Source organism: Bubalus kerabau, chromosome 4 (genome assembly GCF_029407905.1).
Source record: "Bubalus kerabau isolate K-KA32 ecotype Philippines breed swamp buffalo chromosome 4, PCC_UOA_SB_1v2, whole genome shotgun sequence".
Taxonomy (NCBI): Eukaryota; Metazoa; Chordata; class Mammalia; order Artiodactyla; family Bovidae; genus Bubalus; species Bubalus kerabau.
In genome coordinates, this window is record NC_073627.1 from 85359006 (window position 1) to 85371588 (window position 12583).

Genomic DNA, 12583 nt, shown 5'->3' on the forward strand with positions numbered 1-12583 from the left:
ACTTCTTATGTTTAAATTTCCAGTTGAACTTGTAAATCTGTTTTTATTATTGTGCATAAATACAATACTAATACTTGGTCTAATAAAAAAAACTAATAAAAATAAAAAAAAAGAAAAAAAAGACAAGGGATACACGCTGGTGGGAATGTGTAGAAAAGGGAATCCTAGTGCCTTGTTGGTGGGGATGTAACTAGCACAGCCACTGTGGAAAACAGTATGGAATTCCTCAAAAAATTAAAACTAGAATTGCCATGTTGTTGCTGTTCAGTCACTAAGTCGTGCCCAACTCTGTGATCCCAGGGACTGCAACACACCAGGCTTTCCTGTCCTTCACTATCTCCCAGTGAAGAGAAGTGAAGTGAAGTGAAAGTCGCTCAGTGGTGTCCAACTCTTTGCGACCCTACTATCTCCCAGAGTTTGCTCAAACTCATGCCTATTGAGTCGGTAATGCTGTCCAACCATCTCCTCTGTAACCCCCTTCTCCTCTTGCCCTTAATTTTCCCCAGCACCAGGGTCTTTTCCAATGAGTTGGCTCTTTGCATATGGTGGCCGAAGGACTGGAGCTTCAGTTTCAGCATCAGTCCTTGCAATGAATACTCAGGGTTGCCTTCCTTTAGTATTGACTGTTTTGATGTCTTTGCCGTCCAGGGGACTCTCAAGAGTCTTTTCCAGCAGCACAGCTTTAGTCCCACTCTCACATCCATTCGTGACTACTGGAAATCAACACTTGGATTATTCAGACCTTTGTTGGCGAAGTGATGTCTCTGCTGTTTAATACACTGTCTAGGTTTGTCATAGCTTTCTTTCCAAGGAGCAAGCGTCTTTTAATTTTGTGGCTGCAGTCACCATCTGCAGTGATTTTGCAGTCCAGAAAATAAAATCTGTCATTGTTTCCACTATTTTTCATTCTATTTGCCATGAAACGATGAGACCAGATGCCATTATTTTACTTTTTTAATGTTGAGTTTTATTCCACCTTTTTCACTCTGCTCTTTCACCCTGTGACACTATGAAAAGAATTTCCATATGACCCAACAATTCCACTTCTGGGTACATATTTAAAGGAAACTGTTATCTTAAAGAGATACATGGACTCCCATATTTGATGCAGCAATAGTCAGAGTATGGAAACAGCCTGTTTGCCCGTGGATGAATGGAACAAGAAACTGTGGTGTATATACAAAACAGAATATTATTCAGCCTTGAAAAAGAAGAAAATTCTGTCATCAGTGATGACATGGATGAGCCTAGAGGAAATTATGCTAAGTGAAATAAAACAGGCAAGTAAAGAAAAACAAATAATGCGTGGTATCACGTCTATGTAGAATCTTTTAAAAAACAAACAAACAAAAAAAAAGTGTACTCATAGAAACAGAGAATAAAACTGTGACTGCCAAGAACTGGAGTTGGGGAAAATAGGGAGAGTTTGGTAAAGGTTACCAACTTTTAATTACAAGATGTATAAGCTCTGAGGATCTAATATATGACATGGTAACCACAGATAATAACACTGTATCATTGAAATTTGCCAAGAGAGTACAACTTAAGTGCTTTAAAAAAAAAAAAAAAAAGAAAGTAGAAGATGCTTCATTTTGCATTAATTGTAAAATTAATTGAGAAAAAACATAAAAATTATCTAAAAATATTGACAGCCCATAATCCCAACACTCAGAGTATCACTAGTATCATTTTAACAATTATAATTTAATGTTAGTAACTGACACTACCTTCTGTATCCCTATTTATACTACTTAACCGTTTATCATTGACCTTATCCTATGTCTGGAAAACCTCTTTGTAAAAGTTATTTTACAGTGAATATGCCATACTTGTAAATACCATAAGTTACATAATCATTCCCCTAAATGGGAACATTTCAATTGTTCTAATTTGGTTAAGTAGCATTGCAATAAAAAAAAAAAATTCCACATATATATTTTTCTATAGTTTGCATTATTTTTTTAAGATAAATGTCTAGAAGATGAATTCTTAAGTCATGGTGAATCATATAAAATGAAGGCTGAAGACACACACTGAATTAGAGAATTCTAGTAGCGACTTCACTTCCACTTTTCACTCTCATGCATTGGAGAAGGAAATGGCAACCCACTCCAGTGTTCTTGCCTGGAGAATCCGAGGCATGGGGGAGCCTGGTAGGCTGCCATCTATGGGGTCGCACAGAGTCGGACACTTCTGAAGCGACTTAGAAGCAGCAGCAGCAGCAGTAACTTTTTGGAGATATCTTTTTCTAGCTGTAATTACAACATTCTCAGAGAAGCTACATAAGTACTGCTAAAATTAGCAGTGGGATGAAGGTACTGATGTACTGTAAATTACTATTATATTCAAGTAGATTGAAATTATTTCTTAAATCTGATGAGAAGAGTCATAAGTTTGGCTCTTTATCCAGTGGAATAGATTTTTGAGCTTCTGTATTATTTGAAATGATGGATTTTAAGTACTTGGCTTGACACACCCCTACACGCGTCTTTCAAGTGCCTGCTGCTGCTGCCAAGTCGCTTCAGTCGTGTCCGACTCTGTGCGACCCCATGGACTGCAGCCTACCAGGCTTCTCTGTCCATGGGATTCTCCAGGCAAGAACACTGGAGTGGGTTGCCATTTCCTTCTCCAAAGATGGCACAATTCTTATGCTTTCCTAACTGAGAAAAAAGTAATATTTCTCAGGCCAAAGATATACTGAAAAGTTGTCTTAGCAAAAGATAAAGAACACCCGTTTTTCCTAAATTCCTTGTTCTGAACCTGCCTCCTTATGATAACAACTAGTTTTACCTAAGGAACTCCCTATCTCCAACTTTTCCTTCTACTTGAAATCCAGCCACATTCCAATTTGCTAATAACTGAAAAATCCATTGCTTCACAGGCTTGACTAAATATCTTTTCAAATGGCACATTACAAGATAGCAAAAGCTATGTTACAAATCAAAGCAAAGAAACTGCTGAGGTTGTTAGAATAAAGGATGATAGATCTATGTGGGATCTTTCCAGCTAAACATCAACTCTTGAGTTAACTTTAGTAGTTTTAGCTTACTATATTCTGAGAAAAAAAGAGAATTTAAACTAACTGTATTTTTTAAATACACACTACAAGCACATGGAACTCTGCTCAATGTTATATGGCAGCCTGAATGGGAGGGGAGTTTAGGGGAGAATGGATACATATGTATGTAAGGCTGAGTCCCTTAGCTGTTCACCTGAAACTATTACAACATTGTTAATCAGTTGTTAATATATCCCATATAAAATAAAAAGTTAAAAAAAGATAATGATATATGGTTCACAATATTCAGTTCAGTTCAGTCGCTCAGTCATGTCCGACTCTGCAACCCCATGAATCACAGCACGCCAGGCCTCCCTGTCCATCACCAACTCCTGGAGTTCACACAGACTCACGTCTATCGAGTCGGTGATGCCATCCAGCCATCTCATCTTCTGTCGTCCCCTTCTCCTCTTGCCCCCAATCCCTCCCAGCATCAGAGTCTTTTCCAATGAGTCAACTCTTCGCATGAGGTGGCCAAAGTACTGGAGTTTCAGCTTTAGCATCATTCCTTCCAAAGAAATCCCAGGGCTGATCTCCTTCAGAATGGACTGGTTGGATCTCCTTGCAGTCCAAGGGACTCTCAAGAGTCTTCTCCAACACCACAGTTCAAAAGCATCGATTCTTCGGCACTCAGCCTTCTTCACAGTCCAACTCTCACATCCATACATGACCACAGGAAAAACCATAGCCTTGACTAGATGGACCTTTGTTGACAAAGTAATGTCTCTGCTTTTGAATATGCTATCTAGGTTGGTCATAACTTTCCTTCCAAGGAGTAAGCGTCTTTTAATTTCATTAGTGACAGCAATATATTGTAAAATTTTATTATGTTATTTTTAATGTATTGCTTACAAATTTAAATATTGTTTATTTTAGCTTTAGCTTTCAAATATATGTTTTAGTGATTTTATAATGGACATAATAGTATTCATTCTTTTATATATACAAATTTTTAAGTGATATACATAACCTGGGAGGCCATGCTCAGTTTATTTTTAGTGTTGGGGTGTCTAGAGTATAAATATACTATACTTCAATAAAAATTAATTTTAAACAAATACAATAAATAAATTAAATTAAATTCATACTACAACAACATAATTTTTAAGCCACAGTACTCTCTTGAAAAAAAAAAAAATAGAGCTTTGAAAACAAAGTAGAAGTCAAGAAAGACACACGCATACAAAAATTTAGTATATGATAAAGTTGAGGTAATGACGTTATTCCATAAAGGATATTGTAAAGTTGGATAGCTATCTAGGGGCGGGGGAGTGCATCCATACTAACACTTTATTTCAGTAAACATTTCAAAATATTAATACTTAAATGGAAAATTAAACCAGTTCAGAAGAAAATGTGGGGAAAAAATTTCATAACCCAGCATTAGAAGCTTTTCTAAGTATGAAAAAACAGAAAAAGTAGAAAAGATGGATAAATTGGACCTAATTTTAAAAAATTAAAATTTATATAACCAAAAATCCTTCACACCAATAGTTATAACAAAAATAACAAAATGAGAAAGTAAATATTCTTTCACTGTGTGGATCACAATAAACTATGGAAAATTCTGAAAGAGATGGAAATACCAGACCACCTGACCTGCCTCTTGAGAAATTTGTATGCAGGTCAGGAAGCAACAGTTCGAACTGCACATGGAACAACAGACTGGTTCCAAATAGGAAAAGGAGTTCGTCAAGGCTGCATATTGTCACCCTGTTTATCTAACTTTTATGCAGAGTACATCATGAGAAACGCTGGACTGGAAGAAGCACAAGCTGGAATCAAGATTGCCGGGAGAAATATCAATAACCTCAGATATGCAGATGACACCACCCTTATGGCAGAAAGTGAAGAGGAACTCAAAAGCCTCTTGATGAAAGTAAAAGTGGAGAGTGAAAAAGTTGGCTTAAAGCTCAACATTCAGAAAATGAAGATCATGGCATCTGGTCCCATCACTTCATGGGAAATAGATGGGGAAACAGTGGAAACAGTGTCAGACTTTATTTTTCTGGGCTCCAAAATCACTGCAGATGGTGACTGCAGCCATGAAATTAAAAGACGCTTACTCCTTGGAAGGAAAGTTATGACCAACCTAGATAGCATATTCAAAAGCAGAGACATTACTTTGTCAACAAAGGTCCATCTAGTCAAGGCTATGGTTTTTCCTGTGGTCATGTATGGATGTGAGAGTTGGACTGTGAAGAAGGCTGAGTGCCGAAGAATAGATGCTTTTGAACTGTGGTGTTGGAGAAGACTCTTGAGAGTCCCTTGGACTGCAAGGAGATCCAACCAGTCCATTCTGAAGATCAGCCCTGGAATTTCTTTGGAAGGAATGATGCTAAAGTTGAAACTCCAGTACTTTGGCCACCTCATGCGAAGAGTTGACTCATTGGAAAAGACTCTGATGCTGGGAGGGATTGGGGGCAAGAGGAGAAGGGGACGACAGAGGATGAGATGGCTGGATGGCATCATTGACTTGATGGACGTGAGTCTGAGTGAACTCCGGGAGTTGGTGATTGACAGGGAGGCCTGGCGTGCTGCAATTCATGGGGTCACAAAGAGTCAGACCCGACTGAGCGACTGATCTGATCTGATCTGAAGATGGCTCTTAGAAATGTGGAAAGATGCTGATTAAGGAAAAGGAATTTAAATTGTTGAACTTAACTCCAGGATTTATCATCATTCACAAATAATTAAAAGATAGGTATTTAGAAATGACAATGTCTGCTATAATAGTTGCAATTTGACGTTTGATTGGCACTTCCCCAGTGGCTCAGTGGTAAAGAATCTGCCTGCAATGCTGGAGACATAGGTTTGATCCCTGGGTCAAGAAGATCCCCTGGTGAAGGAAATGGCTACCCATTCCAGTATTCTTCCCTGGAGAATCCCATGAATAGCGAGCCTGGTGGGCTTTAGTCTATAGGCTTGCAAAGAATCAGACACGATAGAAATGATAGCATGCACTTACACACGATTACGTTTAATTAGTCTTCAGGTGACTTTCCACCACCGTTTACTGCACCAAGTGAGTTTGTTAGACCACTTGTACTGAACATAACTGAAAAGGGAAAAATGGAAAATATTGCCAGCATTGGAGAAGAAGAAACAATATGGCTAGATTTTGTTATTGTTTGTGCTTTTTTAAAGTTGCATTTTGGCAGGAAGGAGATTGCCACCTTTTAAAAAATACATCATTAACAAATTCTGAAAAGTATGAAATGCATAATAATAATCACTCATAATCATACCTGAAGATGGACACACTGAGGACTTTAATTTCCCTCTCCACTTCCTCTAATAAATATACATTCCTTTAGGACACACAAACATACCATACAGTCTGTATATACTGTGTATACAGAATATAATATACAATGTAATACAGCAGAATTTTCTAATCTGTATTTTTTACTGAACATATTATAAGCTTGGGAAAGAGGTGTAAATAGCTTTGAAGACAATATAAGGATATTTTCATACATGAAATAGCAGTTCGCATAAGAATGGGGGGCTGGGGGAAGAGGGTTGAATTTTAATTTCTTCATAGCAATGTATATGTGTCTGTTAGAGAAACCTGTATTTTCTGTCCTCTTGTTTTCTTTCCACAGAGAAAGGCTTCCTTCCTAAATACCATTTCCCGTTTCTTTTTCATGTGCGATGGAGTTACTTATCTACTGAGATGGAGTAATTAGTGAGTTTAAAAACAATTTGTCCATGGGCAGCTCTGCTCTTTCAGGGTTCTCTGCTTCCATTCAGGAAGCATTCATTCTGTTTGCCTTCTGCATTGCAAAATAATTGCCCCAATGGTAAGACCTGTGCCTACACACACTGTTCTGTGCCTATCTGAGTGGGTAAATTTAATTCTAGAGTAAAGTGTTGGGAAGCACATCAAAACTACAATCTCGAACACAGCCTTAATCTATAATTAAGTTGCTACTTTATCTTGAGATGCTCGCCTCTTTTCATTTGACTGGAACTTACAAGTGAAGAAAGGCAAAATGTGTAAAACCCCAACTTTGTCTATAATTTGTGGTTGCTATTGTTACTAAGTCAGGTCCGACTCTGCAACCCCATTGACTGTAGCATGCCAGGCTCCTCTGTCCATGGAATTTTGTGTCCAATTCACAAAGCATTTTCATGTATATTCTCTTATTTGCTTTTCACAGTAACCCTTAGATGTAAGAGGGAAGACATTAACATTTGTTGAGTGCCCGCCTACTGTTTGTCAGAAATGTGCTGTAAGATTTACTTTTATTAAAGTTTAATTAATCTTCACAACTTTCAAAAATAGAATTTGCCCTTATTTTAAAGATCAGAAAATGGAGTTTCAGAGAGATGAAATGATTTACCTAAAGATAGATAAGTAATAAGAGGCCGGACCAGAAGTCTGAGCTGACTGTAAACACTAGGATTATGTGCCTCATTCACTCCTGTATTTCCAGGTGCTGGTCTCAAACTTGGTACAGAGAAGGCATTCAGTCAATATTGTTCAAAATTGACTCCAGATAAATGCTCTTTCCACTGCATCATGGAGGGAGAAGAGAGATATTTTAAACTACCAAATTCAGGCAATCTTCAAGCTACAATCCTATTTCCATGGGAATTGGAAAGTAAGGGAATGGGGAAACTAAGTCTTGTTTTTTGACATATTTATGTTGCATGTGATACAACAGAATACAGAAAGAACTATGAAGTTTGAGATCTAGTGTGTCACAGCGGTCCTGTCACTGTTAAAGCAGTGAGACCTTGGACACAGTAACTTGCTCGCTCTCACCCACAATTCCCTCATCTGAAAAACAGAAATGCTAAACTATCTTGGAACTTGTTGTAATCCTGATAGTCTGGGCTTCCCTGGGGGCTCAGACAGTAATGAATCTGCCTGCAATGCAAGTGTCCTGGGTTCTATTGCTGGGCTAGGAAGAGCCTCTGGAGAAGGGAACGGCTACCCACTACAGTATTCTGACCTGGAGAAAATTCCATGGACAGAGGAGCCTGGCAGGGTACAGTCCAGGGGTCGCAAAGAGTCGGACATGACTGAAACCTGATAGTCTATCAATAGTGTATCAATGAAACTATCAATTGATAGTCTATCAATGAAACTCAAAGCTTAATTTCGGAAAGAACAAATGCTGCTACTTTCTAACCAACAAAGACTGTGTATTTATTGTATAGTTATACAGAAAAATTGTAATGTAACACATGGACAAAAGTATAAGTTTTGAATATAACATAGTTCTCACATGTCCACAAGTTTCCAAGTCCAGAAATTCCTGAGGAAAGAAAGACAGAGACATTAGCCGATAAAATAAGAACATTCCAAACAAGAAGTTATCGGACTTCCCTGGTGGTCTAAAGGTTAAGACTCTGTGCTTACAACGCAGGGGGCTCAGGTTTGATCCCTGGCTGGGAAACTTAGACCCCACATCTCATGTGGCACAGCGAGGAAAGATAAAAAGAAAGACAGAAAGAAAGAAATATCCTCCATAAAAGAGGGGATGCATGTATATGTATGCCTGGCTCACGTTGTTGTACAGCAGTGTAAAGCAACCATGCATGCTAAGTCGCTCAGTCATGTCCAGCTCTGTGTGCCTTCATGGATTGTAGCCCATCAGGCTCCTCTGTCCATGGGATTCTCCAAGCAAGAATACTGGAGTTGGTTGCCATTTCCTTCTCCAGTGGATCTTCCTGACCCAGGGATTGAACCTGTGTCTCTTGTGTCTCCTGCACTGGCAAGCAGGTTCTTTACCACTAGCACCACCCAAGAAGCCTCAAGGCAACTATACTTCAATACAAATAAACAGGAAGTTACAGCATATATTCTGTTGGAAAATGTATTGATTCGAAAGTCATGATTCACAACTTACCTTTAATACGAAGGCCAAATAGGAAAACAGTTTTGCCCAAGAAAAGTTAAATGTACCTTCCATACAGGTTCCTCCCTCCTTTGTGTCTCTTATACACACACACACACACACACACATACCATAAATGATGTTTTGGCATGAACACACACACAGATAACTTGTTTTAAAAGATAGGAAAAGGAAATTAAAAGAAGCAGTCATTTTCTTTTTCACATCTGGCCATATTGCCAGCAACAGATGACAATGAAGAAAATCTGCAGTGATATGCATCCTGCTATATCTTTGCTGACCTGAGACTTCCACAGTCAAAAGAAAGCAGGTAATACCTTCCATAAGCAGAAGAAAAGCTTTAAAAATTGCTCAAGTTTACTAGTATCATTATTATGCTGATTTTTTAGATGCAGATGTAAGATTTAATGTGACAGCAGAATGTACATGTCAAAAAGTACTCTATTCCGTGGCCTAACTTTTGAGAAAATAAACAAGCCTGAAAATTAACTTACTCTATTTTCAACAGGTTTAAACCACAATGTTCTAGGGGGGGGAATGAAAATCACGTTAAGATTTTCATTCCCTGCATCCAGAGGCATACAGTTGTATACCAATATCTATTGTATACCAATTCTAGCCAAATCATTCCTACAAAGTAGCAACAAAACAGTATTTCTTGCCAGATAAGAACCAAGTATTGTCTTACCAATTTTCAAAAGGAAAAAGGGGTGGGGAAAGTGCAATGAATTACTGTCAAACAAAGGTGCTGTATATATATCAGAATTATCAAGGAAATATTTTTTTAAAATTAGATGCAGGTAGTCTCAGCAATATTGACATGCAAATAATTATGTAAAAATATACAAATAATAGCCAAGCAGAATTCTATAGTCCTTACTCTAGATTTTGCCTCCCTATTGAAAAATGTGAAGTGAAGTGAAAGTCTCTCAGTCATGTCTGACTCTGTGCAACCCCATGGACTGTAGTCCACAGAATTCTCCAGGCCAGCTTTTCCCTTATCCAGGGGATCTTCCCAACCCAGGGATCAAACTCAGGTCTCCCACATTACAGGGAGATTCTTTACCAGCTGAGCCACAAGAGAAGCCCAAGGATACTGGCATGTGTAGCCTATCCCTTCTCCAGCGGATCTTCTCAACCCAGGAATCAAACTGGGGTCTCCTGCACTGCAGGCAGATTCTTTACCAACTGAGCTATCGGAAAAGCCCCCAAAAGCCTACAGTACCGTTATTCCCAGGCAGTCTCCCATTCAAGTACTAACCAGGCCCGACCCTGTTTAGCTTCTGAGATCAGATGAGATCGGGTGCCTTCAGGATGATATGGCCATAGCCATCACTTCATGGCAAAAAGATGGGGAAACAGTAGAAACAGTGACAGACTTTATTTTGGGGGGGGGTCTCCAAAATCACTGATGATGATGACTGCAGCTGTGAAATTAAGAGATGCTTGCTCTTTGGAAGAAAAGCTATGACCAACCTAGATAGCATATTAAAAAGCAAAAACATTACTTTGCCAACAAAGGTCTGTCTAGTCAAAGCTATGGTTTTTCCAGTAGTCATGTATGGATGTGAGAGTTGAACTATAAAGAAAGCTGAGCACCAAAGAATTGATGCTTTTGAACTGTGGTGTTGTAGAAGACTCTTGAGAGTCCCTTGGATTGCAAGGCAATCCAACTAGTCCATCCTAAAGGAAATCAGTCCTGAACATTCATTGGAAGCCTGATGCTGAAGCTGAAACTCCAATACTTTGGCCACCTGATGTGAAGATCTGACTCATTGGCAAAGACCCTGATGCTGGGAAAGATTGAAAGCAGGAGGAGAAGGGGACGACAGAGGATGAGATGATTGGATGGCATCACTGACTTGATGGACATGAGTTTGAGTGAGCTCTGAGAGTTGGTGATGGACAGGGAAGCCTGGCACTTTGCAGTCCAAAGAGTCGGACACGACTGAGTGACTGAACTGAACTGATTGAAAAATCGAACCCTGACACTAGTTATCTAGCCTTAATATCAATAAAAGTCTCTTCCTTCTCCTATAGCAGCTTCAAAATAGTAATGCAGCCAAAATTTAAAGAGTCCCTTATAAATACACCCTTTGATCTTCAAAGCACTTATACTTCCATGACCAAAAATTATAGAATGTATGAACAAAAAGGGATATAAGGAACAATTTTCTAAAATCCCCTTATTTGGCAAATCGTTTAAGTCAATAAATACCATTTGCATACTCTCTAAGTAGATGCTATGCTGCCTGTGGATAGGAAGGAAAACAAAATATATGCAGACGTTGTCATCATGGGGTTTCCTGCTTGTTCAAGTTTATCTAATTTATAAGAGCCTGATCCAAGACTGTGACCCAAATCCCTTATTTCTAAGCTCTTTTCAGTATCCAGCATGCCCTTCTGTTCTTGTTGGTCCTCTAAATCTTACCAATTTTCAAAAGGAAAAAGGGGTGGGGAAAATGCAATGAATTACAGTTACTATGATCCTTATTTTACAAATAAAGCAATGAAGGACAAAAATTTATATAATAAGCTCCATGTCATGTACCTAATATGCTTCAAAGCCAGGCTTTGCCCCATGTTTCCAGACATCTAGTCCAGTGTGCTTACTATTATACTAGAAGTAGTAAGTAATACTCTAGGAATAGATTGACTAGCATAATTTGGTAGTGAACTGCGTGGTTAAAGAGATAACTGTTGGGTATATCCAAGTTTAGGAGGCAGGAGTTCCTTAACTGATGAGTGATGTGTTACAAGGACACAAGAATGGGGATGATAGCAAGCTCATTTAATATTTTCTACCTATGTACACAATATTTTTACCTGAGAAAAGTCATTCATATTGTCAAATACACTATTATGCTATAATTCAAAATTATATATTACCTATCTTCTATTGTAAAGTAATTAGCCTCCAATTAAAATAAATAAATTTATAATAAAAAAGTTAAAAAAAGAAAACATTTCACCAAAATATTGATAAAATTGTGAATATAAAGTAGTATTTTATATCAACATTAAAGTTAAGGTCTCAATATCTGGAAAAAAAAAAACATTACCTATCTTTATCCAATAAGCACAAAAGCTAGTACATGGTGCTAGATATAAGTAATATAAAAATGGATAAGTTTTGGTCTCTGTCCTAAAACAGACTTACTCAGTGTGTATTAAGTCAGTTCAGATATATCCAACTTTTTGCGACCCTATGGACTGTAGCCCACTATGCTCACTATCCATGGGATTCTCAGGAGACAATTAGATTAAAGCTTTACTGAGCAAGGCCCTGCTCACCAGAGCATGACCCAGTTTTCCCCAATACCAGTCCCTCCCATTAGGAAGCTTACACAAGCCTCTAAGCCTTCTCTCTCAGAGGGCAGACAAAAGAAGCAAGAAAGAAATGTTAGTCATTTAGTTATGTCTGACTCTTTGTGACCCCATGGACTGTAGCCTGCCAGGCTCCTCCATCCATGGATTTTCCAGGCAAGAATACTAGAGTGGGCTTCCATTTCCTTCTCCAGGAGATCTTCCAACCCAGGGATCAAACCTGGGTCTCTCATATTGCAGGCAGACTCTACCATCTGAGCCACCAAGGAAACTGGAAGAAGCAAGAAGAATCACAATCCCACAGCAACTAAAACCAAACCACATT

At 38.5% G+C, this 12583-nt stretch overlaps 2 pseudogenes; one reads left to right on the forward strand and one right to left on the reverse strand.

The window, feature by feature from the left end:
* LOC129650918 (tigger transposable element-derived protein 1-like) overlaps positions 1 to 12583 on the forward strand; it is an 83351-nt pseudogene that overhangs the window by 39075 nt on the left and 31693 nt on the right.
* LOC129651974 (uncharacterized) lies at positions 10145 to 10262 on the reverse strand (annotated as a pseudogene).